The 24254-nt window shown below is 37.3% G+C and overlaps 1 pseudogene; it reads left to right on the top strand.

The window, feature by feature from the left end:
• Positions 1 to 11918: 11918 nt before the first annotated feature.
• LOC101703480 (DCN1-like protein 1 pseudogene) lies at positions 11919 to 12528 on the top strand (annotated as a pseudogene).
• The last annotated feature ends 11726 nt before the right edge of the window (positions 12529 to 24254 follow it).

Here is a 24254-nt window from a genome sequence, read left to right as displayed (position 1 = left end):
AAAGATTCTTACAAAAAAGAAACAGATAATAACACACATCTTTCTTTTCAACGAACTGCTTTACTGGAACTTTCACTCCAGATCCTGCAAGGCCAGGGAAGGAAGAAGATGAAAGGACGCAGAGCAGATGAACCTTTAGTCTTGAGTCAGTGCCCCAGGGGTTTACATTTGGATGACGGAGACAAAGGATGATTCTGTGGCTGTGACTCCCTCTGGTCAGCCCCACCTCAGAAGTCAGGGGAGATTAAATTGGTCCACGAAAGTGGAGCTTTCAACAGAACTGATCTGATTTCTTCAACAAATCAATAAATCAATAATGTGGGAAAAAGAGGAAGAGAAATTGGACGCGAAACAACTACATACAATGTGTGTCTCTTGAGGAGTAGATTCTGGTTTGAATAAATCAGTTGTAAAAGAACTTATTTTACTGTGATAATGATACAGTATATAGTATGGTTCTGTGAGGAAACATCTTCATTTTTAACAATGCACACATGAGTATTTGGAGGTGAAATCTTATACATAGAATTCACTTTGAAATATTTGGACAAAAATAACAGATGAAGTGCTGGGTACAGTGGCAGATGGCTGTCATCCTAGCTATTCTGGAGATGAAGGAAGTTGGATCATGAGTTTGAAGACAGACTGGGCAACTTAGTTAGATATAGTCTCAAAACAAAAACAAAAACCAACCAAACAAACGAAAGAACAGATGAAGTAAATATGGTAAGGGGTTAGCAATTATTTAGGTAACTGGATAAATGAATATTAATTATACTCTTCTCTGTGTATTTTCTTTACTTGAAAATATGTGATTTGAAGCAAAATAAAGTCAAGGACAATACAGGAAGGAGGAAAGACAGAAATTCCCATGCCGATCAATTATTCTCCAAAAATGCAAGAATGAATTAAATCCAGATTTTATTGTTCAAGAGCTACCAGTGTTGAGTGACAGGCAGACAAGTAGACAGACCAATAAAGCATTGGATCTGGCACATGGGAGTAAAGCAGGTGGACTATAGTGCCAGATGGGGTGAGATTTTGGGGACTGATGTTGGTTCAGGCAGGATTTCCTAAAAGAAATGGCCCCTGGGCTGAGGCTTGATCCATGGGAAGGCTTTTTTGGCAGAGAATTGACAGGATTGGCTCTCCTCCTCCTCCCAAACTGGGGGTGGGGGTGCTGAGAGAAAGGTAGGGGTGTCAGAGAGGGAGAGTTGTCAGAGATGGCTTCTTAAGCCATCCGGGAGCAACCTATCAGCATACCCTGAAGTAGTGTGAACTCTGAGAAAGGGAAAATAAATTTTCTGAAGGTCATTGGGTGGGGCCCAAGAAAGCCATTTCACAGAAAAGCCAAAACTGAGTCATGGGAAAGCAAAGACGGTTTCACAGAGATCACCAGATAGGCCCAAAGGTTGAGGTAGGCCTATGGCCATCCCTAGAAAATCTCAAAGCCATTCTGGTGCTCAGCTTTTCTAACCCCAAGGCCCTGGCCCTGAGCTTTAGATCTCTGTCCTACTTTTAGAGAAGGGTTGCAAAGTAAATCTCTAACCCAGCTTGAGGTTCCAGGATCCAAATAACTTCAAATTGCACTTAATCCTCCCTAAATTTAACTAATCCACTCTCTGTGGGTACACTAACCTAAATAAAACAGGCAAGAGTTATAACTGGGGCCACTCTGGGTCAGGGGCCTACATGTATCCACACAGGTCCAGACAGTGGTGTCCACAACCCCACGAGTGATCCAGGATTTCTTCCAAAAGGAATAAGCCAAGTGTTGGGACAGCTGCTAATGTGCTTGGTGGAAGAGAAAAAGAGACTACCAATTATTCATAAGACCTTCTTACCATACTTTTATTAGGACTGTTGGAATAAGACCATAGAGTGGGCCAGGGATTTAGCTCAATGGTTCCACCGCCTGCCCTGCAAGTGCAAGGTCCCAAGTTCGATCCCTGGTACCAAAAAAAAAATAAATTAAATTAAATTTAAAAAGACCATAGAGTGGAAGTTTGAGAGGAAATTTGTTCTAATCCAATTGTTCAAACACTCAGCACACTAGTCCCCTTTTGTTCATAATTTATGATAAAAGGACCCATTGATGAATATGTTGCTGTTTCCTATAAAGAGAGGCCACATCTGTGACTACTCTGCAAGTTGAAACAATGTCACCAGAGACTGACAAGGGGGAAAAAAGTAAAAAGAAAAAGAAAAAACCAAAAAAAACAAAAAAAACGAACAAATTTCACACACATATCTTTTTTCACTGTGAAAAGTAGTTTCCAAGTTTTGTGCCCCCCAAGCCCCAGTGTTGGAGTGTTAATTAAAGGGATCTGAAGTTTTTCTGGCTAAAGACCATCCTTCCACCTTAGCTACAACATAGTCACATCTTAGATTACGACTAGGTTCTAAAGGTAGGAACTGTGTATACTCAATTTTAAGAACCCTTTAATTTCTCACAAGTAGAATATATAGTCAGATTTTCTTCCAGTCCATGTCCTCAGCTGAGCAGCAGGTAAAATAGCAGGCTTACATATAGAGGCTGTATTGTATTTTTAAAAGAAAAGAAGAAGAAATGCACCCTGCAGCTGTAGAGTTGGGCTCAGAGGCATCTACACCCTGAGAAGCCTAACCCAGACCCTACCTAACCTACACCCTCTGAAGGTCTCACCCCCTGTACACACCCATACTGAAGTAGGAGCCCTGGAAGAACCACAGCACACAGAATCACTGCACTCGCTTGTGTTTTTTCATCTTTCACTGCTTCCAGTACACACATACTTGATTTTTCAAAACTTAAATATGCTGATGATATAATTCTGGACAGAAGTTTAAAGAGCTTGATTTTTATTAGTCCCTTTTTTGTTCTATTTTATAAGGGCTCATTAGGACTTCTACAACTGCCTTCTGACTGAGCATTAAAAATAGATCCTTTGCCTTCCAGGAGCAGAGAGCAAAGTTAAAAGAGAAAAATCTAGAATGTTAAGTGGCCAGAGAACTATACAGGATGATTTGCAAGCAGATACTGTCTTGGTTTCTAATGAGCTGCACTAAAGCTATCTCCGGAGAAGAGAAATCACTCCAACCCAGTGGAGTCAGAGAGGACTTTGTGGAGTGGATGAGCCCAGCCTGGCAGGCTAGATCAGACCAGAATGGCCACCATTTACTAGTTGTATAACTTTCTAAATCTCTTTCATTTCTGTGAAATGGGGAAAATAATAATACCTATCTCCCAAGGCTGTTATGAGAATTAAATAAGACAATGTCCATATGTGCCTGATTCACAGTCAGCAATCAACAAATGTTGTTATTCTTATTATGAGCAGGCCTTGCAGGATGGGAAGAATTTGGGGGAGAGGGAGGTGTCCGGGCTTTGATGCCATCTGGAGTGAATATAAAGTGGAAGATGTAAAGTGGTGATGAAACTGACATGGTTTCTAATACTAGTCCTATTTCTTTGTGATTTGGGGCAAATACATGCAATGCTTCAATGTCCTCATCCATCGAGTAAAGATGATAAGTTATTACTACATATGATAGTATGATATTATTGTGAATTAAGACTTTTTTCTTACCTTGATAGAGTATAGAATAATTTTAGAAGCAAGCCATGACCTCCCAATGCAGTATTTTGAAAAATAATATTTTCAAAACAAATGCTAAAATCATGTCTAAACTTCTTATAGAACTGTTTCAAGTATTTGAAGTAATTCCAACATTGAGGACAGTGAAGACACATTCACTGAAGGTCAGCATTGTAAAAGGACAGAAACTACCACACCCATGTAGGATGAATAGCAGTATTGATATTCTAAATAGGTATCAGTCACCTGGGTGGGGAGCCAAGGTTTTAACCCAGCCTTTCCAGGAAATATCCCTGACCCACCCTTACTGAAAATCCTTGTAGGTTGCTTGCTCCCCCATTTGATCCCCATTTAATCAATATTACCTTATTGCTTCTCGGCCTTTTGGCTAAGATCAAGTGTAATCAATATTACCTGGGTGACTGTACCTGTAATCTTATTGGTTGGTCATGGTTTTGTCCCACCTCATACCCACCTTGTAAATTTCCATTGGGTCTTATAGTTTTGTCCCACTTTATACCCACCTCACCACATGGCTTTACTGTATAAAACATCTTTGAAAAGTGGGGTGGGTGGCAACCCACTTTCCGGTACCCCTCTGTCACTCTTAGGCAGAAGCTTTCTCCCAATAAATTTTTCCTACTCTTAAAAAAAAAATTAATGTAGACTTTACATTTTATCCAAATGAAACCTCTATGAGAATATTCTGAGTTACTGAGAATTTATTGGATTATATGCCTCAAAACAATATGTCAGCTGTTGAACAACTCAAACTCAGAAATGTAAAAGTAAAAGAACTTTATTTGGGGTCTTAGAAATTGCAATTTGAGAGACATAGATTCAAATAGCTCTAAATCCATGTTCCAAAGAAGGCCAAGTTGGGCTGTTGGTGCACATCTGTGATCCCAACACCTGTGAAGCTGAGCCAGGTGGATTCCCAGGAGTTCGAGGCCAGCCTGGGCTCCATAGTGAGCTCAAGGCTAGGTTGGACTACAGAGCAAGACCCTGTCTCAAAAAACAAACAAACAACAACAAAGCACCAAGAACAACAAAGAAGACAAGTAAAGTGAGAGCTTATATGGGGTAAGCAGTGCTGGCTTTTTCCAAAGCAAATAAAATTTCTCTGTAGGAAACTTTTATTGAAATGTTAATGAAAAGTAACAGGGGTTAATGACTAGCAGAAGATAAAGGAAAGGATGTATAAACAGAATAGTAATGTCCATAAAAAACAAGAGTTCAATAACCTTGATATGCATCCAAATGTAATTATCTGTTGTCCCAGATGCTGCAGTCAAAGAGTGAGGGTGACCAAAATTCACACTAGGCAGCAGCTAGAGACAGGCATAATTCACTCAGTGGCTTCCCAGTTTCATCCTAAAATGTTCTTCTAATGTGGCATTCATCATAATTTTCCTTTTGTTTTTACAGTGTTTTTTCTCCCTGCACTGTATTTGAGTTTGTATTTTCTTTCCATTGCTTCCATCTTTTTTTCTTTCTTATGTTTTGCTCCCCATTCTCTTCCTATAATTTCCTATAAAAACTACATTTGCAGATCTACATCATACATTCCCATTAGTACCTCTGTGGCCTCCTAAGGAGAGGTGTTAATTCTAAAACGATTCTCCAGAGACCAATGGGTGGTCAGAGGCTAAATAATCAACATGAGGTTCCCAGGCTCTGCTTCCCAGCCTTGGGCCAGAGCCTGTCCCTATGGGCACGCACCTTGACCTGGTCCCCCAGCACACACCAGCTCCCAGGAACCAAAGAGGAAATCACTACCATGGACCAGCTGCCCAGAGCTTGGTGCTATGAGGCACCATAACATGCAGGGGCATCTTCCTGTGTTAACCTAATTTTTAATTTTCAAAAATCTGACACTTTATACTCAGTGTTAAATATTCATCAGAGGCCCTTACCTCTCATCAGATAAACTCAACCCAGGAATCTTTCCTCTTACTACGGGAAACCTATTGTGTGCCAAATATAATAGCACTGCTCAAATCCCAGAGTCAAATTAAAAGAAATAAAGGAATACACCTGAAGCAAAACCCACATGCATGAGATTTCATTTTAAAATAGGTAAATCTTATCCCTAATTTTTCTCCAACTATTACCCAAGATTTTCTCAGGTTGGAGATGATTTTTCCATCTAGTTTTTCTAACTTTGACTTATTATTCACAAAGCTGAATTCAGAATTCTCATAATTTGTCAATGAAAACCTTTGTGTAGCTCTTCATGCAAGAAATAAAAATCAAATTAATTTAAAGAGAGGGCAAGTCGGTACAGAAAATGCATTCAAAGAAAACAGACTTTCAATTACCAGCCCGCCTTCCGGCCTTGGGCTGCATTTCCCTCAAGGCACTGCAGGCAGTTCTGTTTCCTCTGGGCAAGCTTGTCAGCCTCCTTCTGTGAATTTGGGAGTCTTAGGAGCCCAGCGGTAGGGGCTTCTTGGCTGCCTTTCCACTACTCCCAGCCCAGAGGAGGTGAGCCATGTGGGCTCAAATAGCACCCCACCCCTGCCCCTGCCATCAAAATGAGAAGACATGTGAACAAGTCTCAAAATCAAACTTCCAGATCACCTACAGCAACCCCTAAGGGAAACGAGATGGAAAACTGATACTCAACCACCTGGACTCCCTGCACTGGAAACAAAAGAGGATTTCGAAAAAATGAAATCAGAAAGAATTTCTCAGATAACAATAGAGATTGTGCTCGTAGTGCAAGACATGATTAATAAATCTAGAGAGGAGCTCAGGAACATGATGGAATCCCAATATAGAAAAGAAATGGAATCCATAAAACAGATCCAAACAGATTTCCAGGAGATCAAAAACTCCATTGAAAGTCTACACAGCAGAATGAGCCAATGTGAGGACAGAATTTCAGATATACAAGATAAGATTGCAATTAATGATCAGGAAAAGAAAAATTGCTTCAAAATTATAAGGGAACATGAGAAATCAATCCAGAAGCTGCTAGACGATGCAAAGAAGAATAACATAAGACTGATTGGAGTCAATGAAGAAACAGGAGGGAGTGCAGATGACATAAAAAACTCTTCACAGAAGTAATGGCAGAAAACTTCCCAAGCAGGGGAAAAGAACTTGACATACAGATAAACAAGGCATATAGGACTCCAACTAGCATTGATCAAAAGAAATCTACACATAAGCATATAATTGTTAAGATTCCAGAAACACAAAAGAAGAACAAAATTCTACAAGCAGTTAGAGAAAAGAAGCAAATCATATACAAAGGAAAGCCCAACAGAATCAAAGCAGACTTCTCAACACAAACCATCAAGGCAAGAAGAGCTTGGAGTGACATATTCCAAGCCCTAAAAGAAAACAGCCTCCAACCCAGATTGATGTACCCTGCAAAACTAGCTTTCAAAATGGATGGAGAAATAAGATACTTTCATGACAAAGAGCACCTTAGGAACTTCATGAATACCAAAGCAGCACTCCTGAAAATTTTAGACATTATCCTAGGAACAGACAATGAGGATCACAACCCCAAGAAGCACAGTAGAATGAACCCACCAGGCACAACAAGAAATTAAATGTAAAGGGGGAGAATCCAACAAAAAGAAAAAGTCATGACAAGGATAAGTCAATATAAATCAGTTATAACCATCAATGTTAATGGTCTCAATTCACCAATAAAAAGAAATAGACTAGCAGAATGGGTCAAGAAGCAAGATCCAACAATATACTGCATACAAGAAACACACTTAATTCAAAATGAAACTCATAGACTGAAAGTTAAAGGATGTAAAACAACACTCCATCTGACAGGAACCCAAAAAAATCAGGAGTAGCTATCCTCTTTGCAGATCAAGTAGATTTCAAACCAACACTGATTATGAGAGGCAAAGAAAGACAGTACATCCTTGTAAAGGGAACAATCCAACAGGAAGAGACAACAATCATAAATATCTGTGCACCAAACAGTAGTGCATCCAACTATATAAAACAAATGCTAATGGACATGCAAAGTCATATATGCACAAATACAATTGTAGTGGGGGACCTCAATACCCTACTGTCACAAATAGATCAACTAGACAAAAAATAAGTAATGAAATACTAGAACTCAATTGAACTCTTGAACAAATGAACTTAATAGATGTTTACAGAGTAAACAAAAACAGAATACACATTCATTTCTGCTGCAAAGGGGTCATTCTCCAAAATAGACCACATACTCACACATACAACATGTTTAACTAAATGCAAATGAATTGAAGGTATCCCCTGTATATTATCAGACCATAGTGTGATGAAATTGGAGATCCATAGCAAAAGAAATTGCAAAAATTTCAAAAATACATGGAAATTGAACAACACACTTCTGAAAAACCAATGGGTCACAGAAGAAATTAAAGAAGAAATCAGACAGTTCCTTCAATTAAATGACAATAACAATGCAGCATATCGGAATCTATGGGACACAATGAAAGCAGTCTTACGAGACAAATTCATAGCAGTGAAAGTGCATATTAGGAAAACAGAGGGAGCCCCATTAAACAACCTGATGCTGAACCTCAAGCTTCTAGAAAAAGAAGAGCAGGACAAACCCAAAGCTCATACAAGGAAGGAAATTATAAAGATCAGAGCAGAAATCAATTTAATGGAGACTAAGAGAATGATACAAAAAATTAATGAAGCCAAGAGTTGGTTCTTCTAAAGAATAAACAAAATTGACAAACCCTTAGCCAACCTTGTCAGAAAAAGGAAAGAAAAGGCCCAAATCCATGCAGTTAGGAATGAAAAGGGTGAAATTACAACAGACCCAGCAGAAATCCAGAGGATCATCAATACCTACTTCCAGAACCTATACGCCAATAAGATGGACAACACTGAAGAAATGGACAGATTCCTAGATACATATGAATTACCAAAGTTGAACGAAGAAGACCTAAAAATTCTAAACAACCCAACATCAACCAATGAAATTGAAAACATAATTAAAAACTTACCAACCAAGAAAAGCCCGGGTGCTGATGGCTTCACTGCTCAATTCCACGAGACATTTAGAGAGGAACTACTGCCACTATTATTTAAACTCTTCAGTGAAATTGAAAGGGAAGCAATACTCCCAAAGTCATTCCTGGAAGCAAGCATCACTTTAATCCCCAAAGCAGAGACTCAACCAAAAAAGAGAACTATAGGCTGATCTCACTAATGAACATAGATGGAAAAATCCTTAAAGAGATACTGGCAAATAGAATGCAGAAGTTCATCGAGAAGATGTATTCATCCACCCTGATCAAGTGTGATTCATCCCAGGGATGCAGGGATGGTTCAACATATGCAAATCAATCAATATAATACACTATATCAATAAATCCAAGGACAAAAACCATATGATTATCTCCATAGATGCAGAAAAAGCACTTGACAAAATCCAACATGCATGTATGATAAAAACCCTACAAAAAAATTGGAATAGATGGTCTCTACCTCAATCTGATAAAAGCCATCTATGAAAACCCAACAGCCAATATCATACGAAATGGTCAAAAACTGCAATCCTTCACACTCAAATCAGGAACAACATAAGAATGTCCATTATCACCACTCTTGTTCAATATAGTTTTGGAAACATTAGCCAGAGCAATTAGACAAGAGAAAGGAATAAAAGGAATAAAGATAGGAAATGAAGAAGTCAAATTGTCATTATTTGCAGATGACATGATACTCTATATAGAAGACTCCAAGAACTCCACCAAAAGTCTTCTAGATTTAATAACAAAATTCAGTAGTGTAGCTAGATACAAGGTCAACACACAAAAATCAATGGCTTTCCTCTACACGAACAACAAACTCACTGAGAGAAAAATAGGGCAAATAATTCCTTTCACAATAGCATCCAAAAAAGTGTAATACCTGGGAATCAACCTAGCAAAAGAAATCAAAGACCTCTTCTCTGAAAACTATAGCACTCTGAAAACAGAGATTGAAGAGGATATCAGAAAATGGATAGACATCCCCTGCTCCTGGGTAGGAAGGATCAATATAGTGAAAATGGCCATAATTCCAAAACTGCCATATAGATTCAATACAATCCCAATTGAAATCTCAGTAGCATACTTCACAGACCTTGAGAAAACAATCCAAAAATTCATTTAGAACAAGAAGAGACCCAGAACAGCAAAAGCAATTCTAGGCAACAGAGACAGGGCAGGGGATATCACAACCCCAAACTTGAAACTCTACTACAAAACTACTGTGATAAAAACAGCATGGTACTGGCAAAGAAACAGACTTGAGGACCAGTGGAACAGATTAGAAGATGCAGAAACAACTCCAGACACACTCAACCATCTCATCTTCGATAAAGGAGCCAAAGATAGCCTCTTTAATAAATGATGCTGGTAAAATTGGGTTTCAACTTGCCAAAGATTAAAATTAGACCTATATCTCTCTCCATGCACCAAACTAAATCGAAATAGATTAAAGATCTAAATATTAAAATAGAAATGCTGAGGTGGCTGAAACAGAGGTTGGGTAGAACTCTTGAAGACATTGGTGTAGGAAAAGATTTCATGAACAAAACCTCAGTTGCCCATGAACTAGCACAAACAATCAACAAGTGGATCTCTTCTTATTAACAAGCTTCTGCACAGCAAGAGAAACCACCAGCAGTGTGAAGAGACAACCCACAAAGTGGGAAAAAATTTTCACCTGTTGTTCCTCAGACAAAGGCCTACTATCTCAAATCTATAAAGAACTTCAAAAGATCAGATCTCCCAAATTTAAAGACCCAATCCAAAAATTGGCATCTGAAATGAACTGATAGTTCTCAGACAAAGAAGTAGAAATAGCAAATGAATATATGAAAAAATGTTCAACATCACTGGTCATTCAAGAGATGCAAATGAAAACAATGCTGAGATTCCACCTCACTCCAGAAAGAATGGCTGCTATCATGAAATCAACCAATAACAAATGCTGGCAGGGCTGTGGGAAAAAAGGAACCCTCCTCCACTGCTAGTGGGAGCATAAACCTCTGCTGGGTATCTTCCCCAAAGAATTAAAAGAATCATACCACAGTGATATATGTGCACCCATGTTCATAGCAGCACGGTTTCTATTAGCTAAAATTTGGAAACAGCCCAAATGCCCATCAACTAGAGACTGGATAAAGAAAATGTGGGGTTTTTTTTTTAATTAAACGGAGTACTACTCTGCCATAAAAAATGAGAAATTAGAGACATGTATAGCTAAATGGATGCACATTGAGGAGATACTCTTAAGTGAAATAAATAGGGCACACATGTGTAAATACAGAATAGTTTCTCTAGTATGAGAAACTGAAAGGGTAAATAAGGACTAAAAGGTATAATAGATAATGTGAAACAGGAAGAAAAGGGGCAAAGGGAGAGGGGAAGCAGGAGGGGTAGGGAAAAGGAAAGAACAGAATAGAATTAATATGAGAAAATGGAAAAATGGAAACAAAATCTTTGTAAATAGGGAGGGACGGAGGGGTTGAAGGGAGGGCAGGGGAAGGGAGAAAAATAAGAACCAAGAGAGATTATGTAAAGGTGCATATTTCCAAAGATGAATGTCATTATATTGTATACCTAAAATGTACCAATGATTAAAATGTATAATTGATGATGTGAAATAGGAAGAAAAGGTACAAAGGGGTAGGGGAAGTAGGAGAGGTATAGGAAAGGAAAGAAGGGAAAGGAAAAATTATGAGAAATGGAAAAAAAGTGGAAACAAAGTCTTTGTAAATAGGGAAGGGTGGAGGAGTGAAGGGAGTGCAGGGAATGGGGTAAAAATAAGAACCAAAATACATCATGTAAAGGTACAAGTTCCCAGTGAGAAATGTAAATGTATTGTATACCAAAAATGTACCAGTAAAAGAATTTTAAAAAAAAGAAAAGAAAAGAAAACAGACTTTCCCAACTTGTTATTTGTGTCAGAAAACAAAACAAAATCTCACAGTCCTTCTGTTTGCCTCCAAAACACTACTCTGGAAATTCTGTTGCACAACAGCCAAGGATACCCATATAGCCCTCTGTGGTACGGAAAAGCACACCATCATTTCACATGTAAAGAATGCAGTTTAGGTTACTGCAAGTCCATTCCTCTACCATGAGTGTGGAGCAGCCAAAATCAACAGATCCTCCTGTAACTTGAGACGACAGACTGGCTCTGACCAAGTTGAAATCATCGCAGAAGGATAAAGTTCGACAGTTTATGATCTTCACACAATCTAGTGAAAAAACTGCAGTAAGTTGTCTTTCTCAAAATGACTGGAAGTTAGATGTTACAACAGATAATTTTTTTCCAAAATCCTGAACTGTATATACAAGAGGGTGTAAAAGGTTCATTGGATAGGAAGAAGTTAGAGCAACTATACAATAGATACAAAGATCCTCAAGATGAAAATAAAATTGGAATAGATGGTATACAGCAATTCTGTGATGACCTGGCACTTGATCCAGCCAGCATTAGTGTTTTGATCACTGCATGGAAGTTCCGAGCAGCAACACAGTGTGAGTTCTCCAAGCAGGAGTTCATGGATGGCATGACAGAATTAGGATGTGACAGCATAGAAAAGCTAAAGGCTCAAATACTCAAGATGGAACAAGAATTGAAAGAACCAGGACGATTTAAGGATTTTTACCAGTTTACTTTTAATTTTGCAAAGAATCCAGGACAAAAAGGATTACATCTAGAAATGGCCATTGCCTGCTGGAACTTAGTGCTTAATGGAAGATTTAAATTATTAGACTTATGGAATAAATTTTTGTTGGAACATCATAAACGATCGATACCAAAAGATACTTGGAATCTTCTTTTAGACTTCAGTACAATGATTGCAGGTGACATGTCTAATTATGACAAAGAAGGAGCATGGCCTATTCTCATTGATGACCTTGTGGAATTTGCACGTCCTCAAATTGCTGGGACAAAAAGTACAACAGTGTAGCACTAAAAGAACCTTCTAAAATGTACATAGTCTATATAATAAATACACCGGAAAATTGAACAATTTGTGCTGGCTGGACTGAACTGAAGATCAATCCTCACTATTCAGACTAAGGGTTGAGACAAAACTTTAAGGATACATTTTGGATCATATCATATTTCATTCTTCAAATGGTGGTGTGGACTTGTCTTCTAGTGAGGGCCGCTCTAAACATTTATAATTCCAACATTGTGGATTTCATCTTAATATCTCTGGACCGTCCTAGTTTATTCTCCCATAAGTCTTAGAAGCTTTATGGTGATTATTTTGAGGTTTCCATCCTTGCATAAAGCACAATGCTGTCTTCATCAGAAAACAATTTGGCATAAGAATTAAACATAATGAACATCACAAACAATTTATAAAATCTTCTTAAATATATGCTTTGGGCTAGTTGCCAAGACTATGCTGATAGCAGTTCCAATGAGAGTGATACATTTTAGTGTATGGGATCTGGAATGGTGTTTTGGTTTGGAAGGATTTTTTTTTTCCTGGCAAATCACATGTATTGTTGATGTAAGCAGAATATCTGATGAGAGAAATGTCAAAAAAAAACATTGTGAAAATTTTTTAGAATAACTTGGTGCCTACTTGAAAAATGTATTGTGTTTTAGACTCTCAGTTTCAGAAAGGTTCCACAGAAGTATTCTGCACTCACCAATGGGCCTACAGGGAGCTTTTATTTAGCAGATGTCTGCGTAATGTTAGATTTTTCTTTTGTCTACATTATGCACCACATAATTGGATTTCATTATGCTTTTGAAATGCTCATATGTCTATCAAATAAGTTAAACTATTTAATTTGTTTTGAATGTTTTTAATTGCTATACAATACAATATCCTAAATTTAGGCAGGAGGGTTTATTTTTGTTTTTTCTTTTTTTTCTTCCTTTTTGGTCATCAGGCTATGGAACACAAATGAAATTCTCTTAATTTACGAAAGGATAGTATGAATTAAATTTTGGAAATGGTTGTAATGAGCTATCAAGTTCAATCTGTATAATATAAGTACTGCTCTTTCAGACAAGTAGTCTATTTTTAATGACTTCTTATTTTGTTGAAATTGCTTTAACTGCTAATCACTGTGGTTGCCAAATATTTACTTCAGGAGCAAAGATTTTCAAACAAGCATATACTTGATAAAAATACCAATCTGGCTTCTGTTTTTGTAAATTATTTAGTCTCTACTGTTTTTGTGTTACATTAGCTCCTTTTTCACATCAAAGCAGAATGCTGTCTTGTATGGAACTCCTCCCCTGATGTTTTTAGTTTTTTGGTTTTATTTTTTTGGTTAGGGGACCCATAAACAGCTTTCTTGCCTAAATTGCTCATTTTTGTTTACTGACTGTCATGTGAAGAAGGGTTAATTGTTTTCTTAAACATTTCTGTAAGGAAAATTTAAAAATGCTGAACTTCAAGTTTTGGATGACCATGGTCTTTACTAGGAACAGATTTTGCCGGTTCATCCAGGTACTCTTTAGGGCCTAGTATTGATATCAGTAAAGGAATGCACTTCAGAATAGCAGTGCATTTTATGCTGATGCAGAAGTGATTTCAAGAAACAATGACTTACCAAAATTGCTTTTTATTTACATAATCTTGAAATTGATGAGATATTTTATTAATATTCCAGTCATAACTTTTAATTCAAGAATGTAACTTTACCAGAAGAAAATTTGAAAATTTCTATTCAGGTTATTGAAATTAGTTATTAAAAGAAAGAAAAGGAGAAGAGTCCTGCTGTTTTCAGTGTTTCCTGATTTCATTTTTGTACATATGAAGAGGAATTTCAATTATGAAAATTTTTAAAAAGATATAAAAATATATGTACTTTTATTTCCTGACTTGAAGATTTTGAGTTACAATATTATTTTCAGATTATTTCAAGTATGCTGTGTTTTGAAATGAGATCCCATTTTTTCCCCATTATAAATTGTTTTTATAAAATTCTAATATTGGTTGTGGCCTAGTGCCTTGGGTTTTACAGATTTTTCTTTTAAATACAAGATCTTTTCAACAAAATAGTGTTTGTCATCAGTTTGGTACTAAAAATTTATGATTACTGTGTAATTATAAACAAAAATACATAAAGCTTTGAATATAATTATGTAGCATAAAAGTTAAGGTTTTTCATTATGATGGCATCTTAGAATTAAACAAAGCTATTACTAGGGCTGAAAAGAGAAAAAAAAAAAGAATGAAGCTTAGAGCTATTGTTTCTTCCTGATGGATATGAAGTCACCTCCACAGAAAAGCATTGATTTATTTGGGGTCTTGTCAGTAGCAGTTCAAAGAAAAATAGCAGCCTGGTCTTTAAGGTAATGACTATAGAATTAGTGATGGGAACTGAGGAGATTTTCCATAAAGCAGTGAATTAATGAATTTACCCTTTGGGGTCCCTTACACTTGCCCTATGATTTCTGGGAGTTAGCTGTTGGTGGGAAAGGGGGAAGTACAGAGCACATTCGGGAATCATTGCTATTTAAACATTTCTGATAAATCACCTACTCTCAGAAAGACATAGAAGGACATGGATTTCCATGGCTCCAGTAAGAGGAGGGGTACTGGGCGTAAAACCAGGGCCTCTCAGACCAAGCAAGTGCTCTCTCATTGAACCACACCCCTAACCCTGCTCCAGAAACTTGTGGTTTCTTTTCTCTGTGTATTTATTTTCATACTCATTTTTATATCCATAATTTTATATCCTTTTCCTTAGAGCATACCCAAAATTGTGTAAGTTTCAGGACTCACACAAAATCTGGCTCCACTGTTGTATAAGAGCGAATAATTTTTAATTATAATTTATTGCCTGGTCTCAATTCCTCATTTCGTTGATGGCTCCTTTTTCATCTTAAAAACAGATATTATAACTTTTACTTAATTCAGCCAAATGATGGAATAAAAATTTAGAGAAAAGTGTATGTGTGTGTGTGTATTGACAGAGTAAGAAAACAGTGATACTAGTGCTTTAAAATCAAGATTTTCTCCTTCTACTATAAGGTAGACTGTTATATTTTTTCCCATTAAAACATTAAAATATTCTAAACTTTCAGCATATTTGTGGCTTTTCAAAGTTATGAATACACACTGAAATTTCAAAGAAATCATTACCACCACTCACCCTTCCCAAAGGAGAATTTGCTCTCCTGGAGGGTACTAATAGAAAGAGCTTAACATGGAGCTCCACTAGGGATATAATTGAGCACATCATTCAACATTTTGTGCTATCTTTTTCTGGAGGACTCTCCAAAAAATTTTCCTGGTCTCAGTTTTAGGAATGGTTGTACTTTTCTTCTGGGCTCCTGGCCTTTTTATCTTACCAACAGTGTGAACTGTCTAAGCAGCGCAGTTCCCATGTCAAGCTGGTTGTCGGTAAGCCCAAAGTGAAATCTGCAGCTGGGTCATGCCTAGTAATTATGGTGTTGTCACCTTCCTGGCTCGATTTTATATTGTCTTTCATCTCTTATGTCTAATTATTACTCGTGTTATATTGTCGAATTTTATATATCCTTTCTCAAGACAGACCTAGGAATATGAATTAACAAAACATACTTTCAAAAGAATTCTAGTTATAGCTTTAACATAGATATACAGATATATAGCAAAGAAAAATCTTTACTTACCCCCCCCTAAAATATAAGTTTCTGGAAGCAGATATGTGCTATGAAGCACCCTTGTTTTCCTTCCCACTCCCCTTCTTTGCATTCATACCTCTGCTAGTTTACCGAGGGTGGCAAATGTGCCTTGCACATCATCCTAGCACTCTGTCACCTACCTAGCCTCAGAGAACACTAATGATGGAAATTGCTTCTGACCCATCTTTGCCATGCCCGGGCTTTGCCCTGCCCCACCTGTCCCTAGCACTATACCTAACAAGGCCCAGATGCTTTAAGAGCACTTCCTAATATCCCAGCTATACTCAGGATTTCAGTCCCATGTACTCAGGGGCAAACTGATGCCAGGAGAGGGTTCTCAAGGGCCTGGCAAGCAGTATGAAGGCAGCCTGGCCCGATGAATGGCATCACAGATAATTTAGGCAGGAAAGAGATCTGACTGTAAAGAGGAGGTCCGTCCTCCCTAGAGCCTCTTTAAGACTTGAGTTGTCTTTCTGGACACACTAGACCTCCTGGAGGAAGTGGGTAAGGATTGATCTGCTGGGGCAGGTAGGAGCAGAGAAAGCAGCTGCCTAACAGGGAAGAGAGTCTCTGGGGTTAACTCTGGTCACAGCAGTTTTCCATGGGACAGATCTGATTTTAACAAGCCCTATCTCAAATTTTTCGTTGCTCAAGATTTCAGATTCATGTCAGAATATGAGAAGAGTTTTACCATTACCCCAGAATTTCCAGTTATAGCGTCCTTTTGCCCCAAGTTCCCCGATTATGGAAGAATTCAGCCTCTGGACTTCTCTCCTGTTGCTCCCTCAACTTCACTCTGCTAGAAACCCTCTCATGGATGTCACTGATCCTTTTTCTCTATTTCAATCAGAGATTCTCTCTCAGACTTTTTCTCTTATTCTTAAAAAGAACGGGTGAGCTGGTTGTGGGTTAATTTGAGATTGTGGATGTACCAGATTGCTCTTGGTCCTTTATTTCTGTCCACAAGTTGAGATGAGTGCTACTGAGTTGTATCATCTAAGAAAGAAAAGTCAACATTCAGAAAACCTCAAGTGGAAGGAAATACTAAATGGGCACAATATGTAGTAATATGCTGAATTTACTTGATAGAATGCAAGCTCCAAAGATCTGGGGATTCCTATTTTATTAAATGTTATATCTCCAGAACCTGGCACATACTACATACTCAATAAAGATTTGTTGTGCTGATTGTTGGTACAAATATGTTTGTATTCATGATTTAAACTGAATATCTTAATCCTTTTAGGCTGCTGTAATAAAATACCATAGATTGGATAGTTACAAACAGCAGAAGTTTATTTCTAATGGCTCTGGAGACTGGGAAATCCAAGATCAAGACACCAGAAGATTCAATGTCCAGTGAGGGCCTGTCTCCTGATTCACTGAAATGGCACCTTCTTTCTGTTTCATTATGTGGTGAGAATCAAGGCAGTTAGCACTTTGGTACGCCTTTTACAAGGCGACTAATGTCATCCATGGAGGCTCCATCCATGTAACCTAATCACCTCCCCGAAGGCCCTACCTCCTTGATGCCACTATCTTGGGGATCAGGATTTTAACATATGAGATTGGGAGGAGAAGAACCCCACAAACCTTTACTCCATAGTACTGAATAAAGTCTCACAGAATCTGAAACTTTGTTTCTCCATTTCTCATGCCCCTTGAAGAGAGACCAAGTTGGCTTTCAGTTTTTAAAGGAAGGAGAAATGAAGAAAAGATGTCTAACTATTTAGTTTTCCTCATTTAAGTGAATGTAATATCACTATTACACACCTGTGCTTAGTGAAAACAGTAAACTCCACATCGGAGACTACAGTTATCAAACTATGACCATGGCAGACTCTATTGGTAACCCCCCTTTATTCTCTCACATTTTCCTTGGCCAACAAAAGCTCAGCTTTGCTCAAGTATCAAATGACAGTGTGTTTCGGAAACAGTCCATCTAGAGATGAACACTGATTTGTCTAGGTCAACCATGACATTTTATTCCCCTTACCATGACTAGAAGAGGCATGTGAGAAGCCCAAAGAGGAAGTCTTCCAGGGGATTTCTGAACAAGTTTTCACATCATGTTATAATGGAACATGACCAAAAAACAAGTCTGTTTATCTCTTCCAATTTTAGGACTCAATGAACTACCGCAGCCACACTGAGAATCTGAGAGGGTGAACATGAGAATAAGTTTAAGATGGCAAAGCAAAGAAATACTAAGAGCTGGCTTCTTTGATTACATATTTGAGTTGAGTTAATCAACTCTAGAACACCCTTTCTTCTAAAATTGTAAAGAAAGATAAAGAAAATTTCTAATTTTAAAATACATTCACTTATATTTTCCATTACTTACATCAAAAGCATTGGTACAATGACCAAAGGCAGCAGAACACACACAAAAAAAATCTAAAAACAAAAAATGGAACAACAACAACAAAACAATACTAAATACCATCGTGAGAAGAGCTAAGTGGCACCTCGGAAACAAGATGGTGGTTCCTTATGGTTCCCAAGAAGGCCAAGTAGCATTAACAGAAGTTTCATAAATACAAATCTTGACAATTCACCATTTTCATTTGCCTAAAGTTATACATATATTATCCAGTCATTTTTCCTACATTGTTTTATACCCATGACTTTTTTGCAGCTAATTGTACTCTAAAGTAGAAGTCAACAAACTTTTTCTACAAAAGTTCAGATAATAAATGCTTCATTCTTTGTAGGCTATATAATCTCCATCATACCTACTTTATCCTTACCATAACACAAAACTAGCCATAGGTAATACCTAAATGAATGAATGTGGCTGTGTTCCAATCAAAGTTTATTTATGAATATTGAAATTTGAATTTTGTATCATTTTCATGTGTCACTAAAATACTCATTTTACCTCTTTCTATCATTTACAAATGTAAAAATCCATACAAACAAGTACATGTAAGACTGAGAAAATCTGAATAACATTTGATGATTGCAATATTGTATAGTTTAGTAAGATGTTACTAGTGGAGTAAACTGAGTAAAATACATGGAATCTCACTGTATTACTTCCTTTTTTACTCTGGTAAAGTATACATACATAAAAATTTATAATTTTAGCCATTTTAAAATTTATAATTGAGATACATTAACTAAATTCATATTATGTATAACCATCACCACCATACACCTTAGGACCTTTTCTTCCTCCCAAAATGAAATTCTGTACCCATTAAAAAATAACTCCCCATTTCTCCTTCCCCGCAACCTCTTTTAGGACTACATGCATTCAACTGTTCTGTGGAATCATTCAGAATGTATGTAGAATCATACAATATTTGCCTTTTTGTATTTGGTTTACTTCATTTAGCATAATATACTCAAGGTTCAGCCAGGCTGCATTATGTGTCCAGATTTCATTTTTTTCAAGTCTGAATAATATTTCATTGTATGCATATACCACATTTTGCTTGTCCATTTATTCATTGATGGATGCTTGAGTTATTTCTATTTTTTTGGCTATTGTGAATAATATTGTTATAAACATTGGTATAAAAATATCTGTGCAAGTCCCTGATTCCAATTATTTTGGATATATAATGAAAAATGGAATTTCTGGATTATATGGTAATTTGGTGATTAGGTTTTTGAGGGAATGCAACACTGTTTTCCATAGCAGCTGTACAATTTTATATTCCTTGCTAACACTTTCTGATTTTTTAAATAATATTCATCCTAATGACTGTGAAGTGGCATATCATTGTGGTTTTGATTTTTTTCCTATGACTATTTATGTATGCTTTTCATGTGTTTATTGGGCATTTTTATTTCTTTAGAGAAATGTCCATTCAATTCTTTTACTCATATTTCAATAGATTTGCTGTTGTTCTTGCTGTTGTTGTTGTTCACTTTTAAGAATTTTTATATGCTGTGGATATCAATTCTTTATCAGATATATTATTTGCAAATATTTTCTCCCACTTTGTGGGTTGTCTTTCACTCTTTTGATAGTGTCTTTTAATATACAAATGTTTTTAATTTTGATGAAATCTACTCTTACCTATTTTTCTGTTTCTTATGAGCACATGTAAATATATAATTACCTCAACTTTAAAAGTTAAATTGAACAAAATGCACAAAAACATTCATAGTTCAAGAGTCTCAGACACACGAAAAAAGTGCCATTTACTTCACAAGCTACAGTCTGCAAGAGCCTCTGCTATAATCTAGAAAATGGAGTTGATGGAACTGCTTTCTTGTATCCAAAAACTAATTTCTCATCCTGCTTCTAAACCATTACCCTGGAGCTCAAGAAATTAAATATGCAAGCCACATATATTAGTATATATGTGAGTATGTGTCTGTCCATGGTTTCATCTTATTTGTTCAAAAATCAAAGGACTTACTCCAAAAGTAGTTACCATTCTATATTTGATTTTTAAAAAACCAACACCTCAGGTTTTTAAATGCCCCTTGAGAGCTTTGTTTTTAATATGCTTTTAATATGTTTTAATGCTTTTTATGGCACTATGGCATAGGATTTCAAGATTGGCACCTTTGTAATCCACCATCCAACTTTCCTCCTCTCCTAGAAATCTTTCATCCACACTCTTACATCTTCATCTGGGTCTCTCTCAGCCTCCAAAGCCCAACACTTCCAATGCTTACAACCTCAAATTGCTAGATAGTCCTGATATCACTGTATTCCAAGGACAGTTTTCAATTCTTTTTTAAAATTGAGTGTAGAGTTTTGCACGAAGAAGGTGCTATGGTTTCAATGTATCCTCCAAATAATTACATGTTGGAAACTTTTCCTCAAATTCATCTGTTAATGGTATTTGGCAGCAGGACCTTTGGGAGATAATTAGGATTAGATAAGGTCATGAGGGTAGAACCCTCATGAGGATGGGCCCCCACCTATGGCATTAGTGGCTTTATAAGGAAAGACCCAAGAGAGCACATTTGCTCTATCTCATTACATGATGCCCTCTGCCATATTATAATAGAGTAAGAAAGCCCTCATCAAATGCCAGTGTCATACTCTTAGACTTCCCACTCAACAGAACCATGAGATAAATAAATCGCAACTCTTTACAAACTGTTCTGCCTTGGTATTCAGCTATAATAAAAGAAAATAAGACTAGGATATAAGTATATCATAATAATAATGTTATAGTTCTAGAATAGGAAGATGGCTTCACATATTTTATTATGTTCTATAATTTGCCTTAATGCTTCATGAATTATTTTTTCTTTTGTGTATTTCATAATAAATACATTTTAAAAGAAACAATTCATCATTGTTGCTCCCGTTAGAAGTATGACTATATAAAAGGAATTGTTATAAACCTTCTCAGGGGTTCGAGGGATTAAAAGAAAACATCTCCAAGGCTACAACCCTAACTTAAGCCCCATCATCAATTCTCCCAGACAATTCAACAGCCTCCCCCAGTCATACTTGCCTCCCTCAGTCTGTCCTCCACACTATAAACAGACTGATCTATTTAAAAGGCATAGTTGATTAGGTCACCCTGTTTTCTTTTTTTTTTTTTTTTTTGATACCGGGCATCGAACTCGGGTCCTTGCACTTGTGCAGCAGGTGGCGAGACCACTGAGCTAAATCCCCAGCCCTAGGTCACCCTTTTGATTAAAACATTATAATGGTCTCTCATCGTTCTCAAAATAGAAGCAAAATTCTAACCACAACCCACAAAGTCCTGGACTGGCTACATCTCCAGCCTCATCTTGTTTCCTCTCCTAACTCTCCTCACAACAGTTCCTCAGACTGGTCATTCCCATACAGATGCTGATCCCTCTGCCTGAATGCTGTGTCTCTCTGTCTGAATGTTTTGCATACACCACATACTCCACTCTCTAACCAGAACTATATGTTTTCACTTCTCTTGGGTAAATAGCTAAGAGGGAGATTGCTTCATTTAAAGAACTGCCAAAATGGCTTCCAAAACACCTGTATGATTTTGCAGTCCCATTAGATGTATATGAAAGTTCCGGTTGGTTCAAATTCTTGCTGGCAGTGGATGTTGATAGCTCTGTTACATGTTATGTGTTTCACAAATCATGGAGTATTATCTGATTATCAGGTTCCACCAAAATATATAAAAGGTGAGTAACTCCTTTGAGCTCATTTCAGTGACAGCTCTCTGGTCTGTTATCTCCAACTCATTCTCCAGCCTTCACAGAAATTAGCTTTCACTAAGCTGCTATGGATGCACATGGGAGCTTGAACATGCTTAACCACAAAGATTGCTTTTTAGACTGAACTGATAAAAGTGCAACTGCTTCAAAGTACTACCATACCATCTCTCCTGAGCAGTCTTACTTTGACCTCGACTTCTCTGTTGGAATAAAAGTCACGAGTGTGAAGATCACATGTGTGGAAAGGTCACAAAGGGCATAGTCACAGAGGATACAAAGACTTCCGGCAACGGAAATATTTTGAAGGCTAGTTGACATATCTTCCAGATCAACTGCTAGTTTAAGTCTGTGAACACTGCCAGTAAATTTTTTTTCCATTAACACAAAACCTACATGTTGGTAGGTTACCTAGTTACCTTTCAAAATTGTACTTCGCAATATTGGGTCCATGGGTGATAATATTACACCAATTAAAAGGCTGAAAAATTGCTAGAAAGGTTTTACAGTTTGCTTTTTATTTCATCAGAATACTCCAGTGAGAATGCTTTTGACTGATAGAGTAATAGAAGGCTGACTCTGGAGCTAGCTTTTGCTAAGGTAACATTAATGACTCACCAGAAGCTATAAATAGAATGCAGCATGAACTTCTGTACACAATTACACCACTACTCCCACAAAGAGAGATGGTACTAACAGCTGAACATAGCCTGCTCACCACTATTAGGACCAAAGAGGGTGCAGACACAGGGAGCCACAACCTTGTGGGAAATGTGCCCTGAAGTTTGATTTGCCAAGATGTCATTATGTGCTTCTTGGTGTCACTTGTAGGCTGTGAAGTAGCTGTATTGTTTTCCTTAGGGATCACCACCAATGTGTGTGCCAGTCAAGTTTGTCAAATTCACTCTCAATAAAATCCCAGACAATAGCCACCCTGAGTCAGTTATTTATCTTCTTTGTCTTTATTTCTTCTCCTCTCCTTCCCAACATATAGCACAATATATCACACAATACAGTGCTTGCACATAGGAGGGCTCCATAATTATTTATTGGATGAATAAATAGATGGAAGGAGGTGCATGTTAATTCTATGCTTCTATGTAATACTCTGGAATTTGGGACTTCTATATTCAAGGCCAATACATTCAAGTAAATTTCTTACACTTTATGTAAATGTAACAAAAAATATCTCTGTTAACAGCTCATCCATGTTTCTTACCCCCTGTCCTACACATTCGTTCAGATACTATTGAGGAAAGAATATCCCAGAAGCAGAGGGAGGGCAAACATGTTAAAATTCTGTCATTGTCCACAACCAAAGTCCAGTCTTATACCAGCTCTGAAAGGACAAGAGACAAGAGAAGTTAGTTTGAGAAAAGAGAAGTGATCAGAAATGGACTAGTACATACAAGGGGCCACAGCTAGAGCTCTGCACTCTGGAACTCTGCAAAGGCCCCAGGTTCTAGGGAAAGAGGTCCAGAGTTGGAAATTAAAGGCAGAAAATGAATTATCTCCCTACAAGTTTGCATGCTTTTCCATCAGTCCCATGGACAAGACTGTGTAAATGCTCCTAGTCCTGAATCAGTCTAAAAAAGCAGGGGAAAGTGGGAAGATGAAGTATAAATGGTGGGCTATACTTCCTCTTCTTGCTTGTGTTCAAATGTAATCTAAGTAGGCCATGAGATGCCACCTCTCCTTTTCCTTCCCCGACATCATACACAATACCCTTCCTCTAAGGCCATACACGTCTGTGCTTTAAGTGCAATCTTGTCTGCCTTGCTGTCCTTTTGCAATTCAACTCATGAAATCTAGTGGGGAAAAGGTAAAAATGGATAAGTAGTGAAGACCAATACTAAAACTCTGTAGTATTAAAACTAATCTTTCTGAAGAGACTTCCATTCCAGGGAGTGAGATTAAAGTAGAAAATAT

This window comes from Heterocephalus glaber, unplaced genomic scaffold (genome assembly GCF_053883595.1).
Source record: "Heterocephalus glaber isolate CG9 unplaced genomic scaffold, H.glaber_assembly_v1.0 deba00001538, whole genome shotgun sequence".
Taxonomy (NCBI): Eukaryota; Metazoa; Chordata; class Mammalia; order Rodentia; family Bathyergidae; genus Heterocephalus; species Heterocephalus glaber.
The sequence above is the reverse complement of the archived record's forward strand: the minus strand, read 5'-3'. Positions and strand labels throughout refer to the sequence as shown.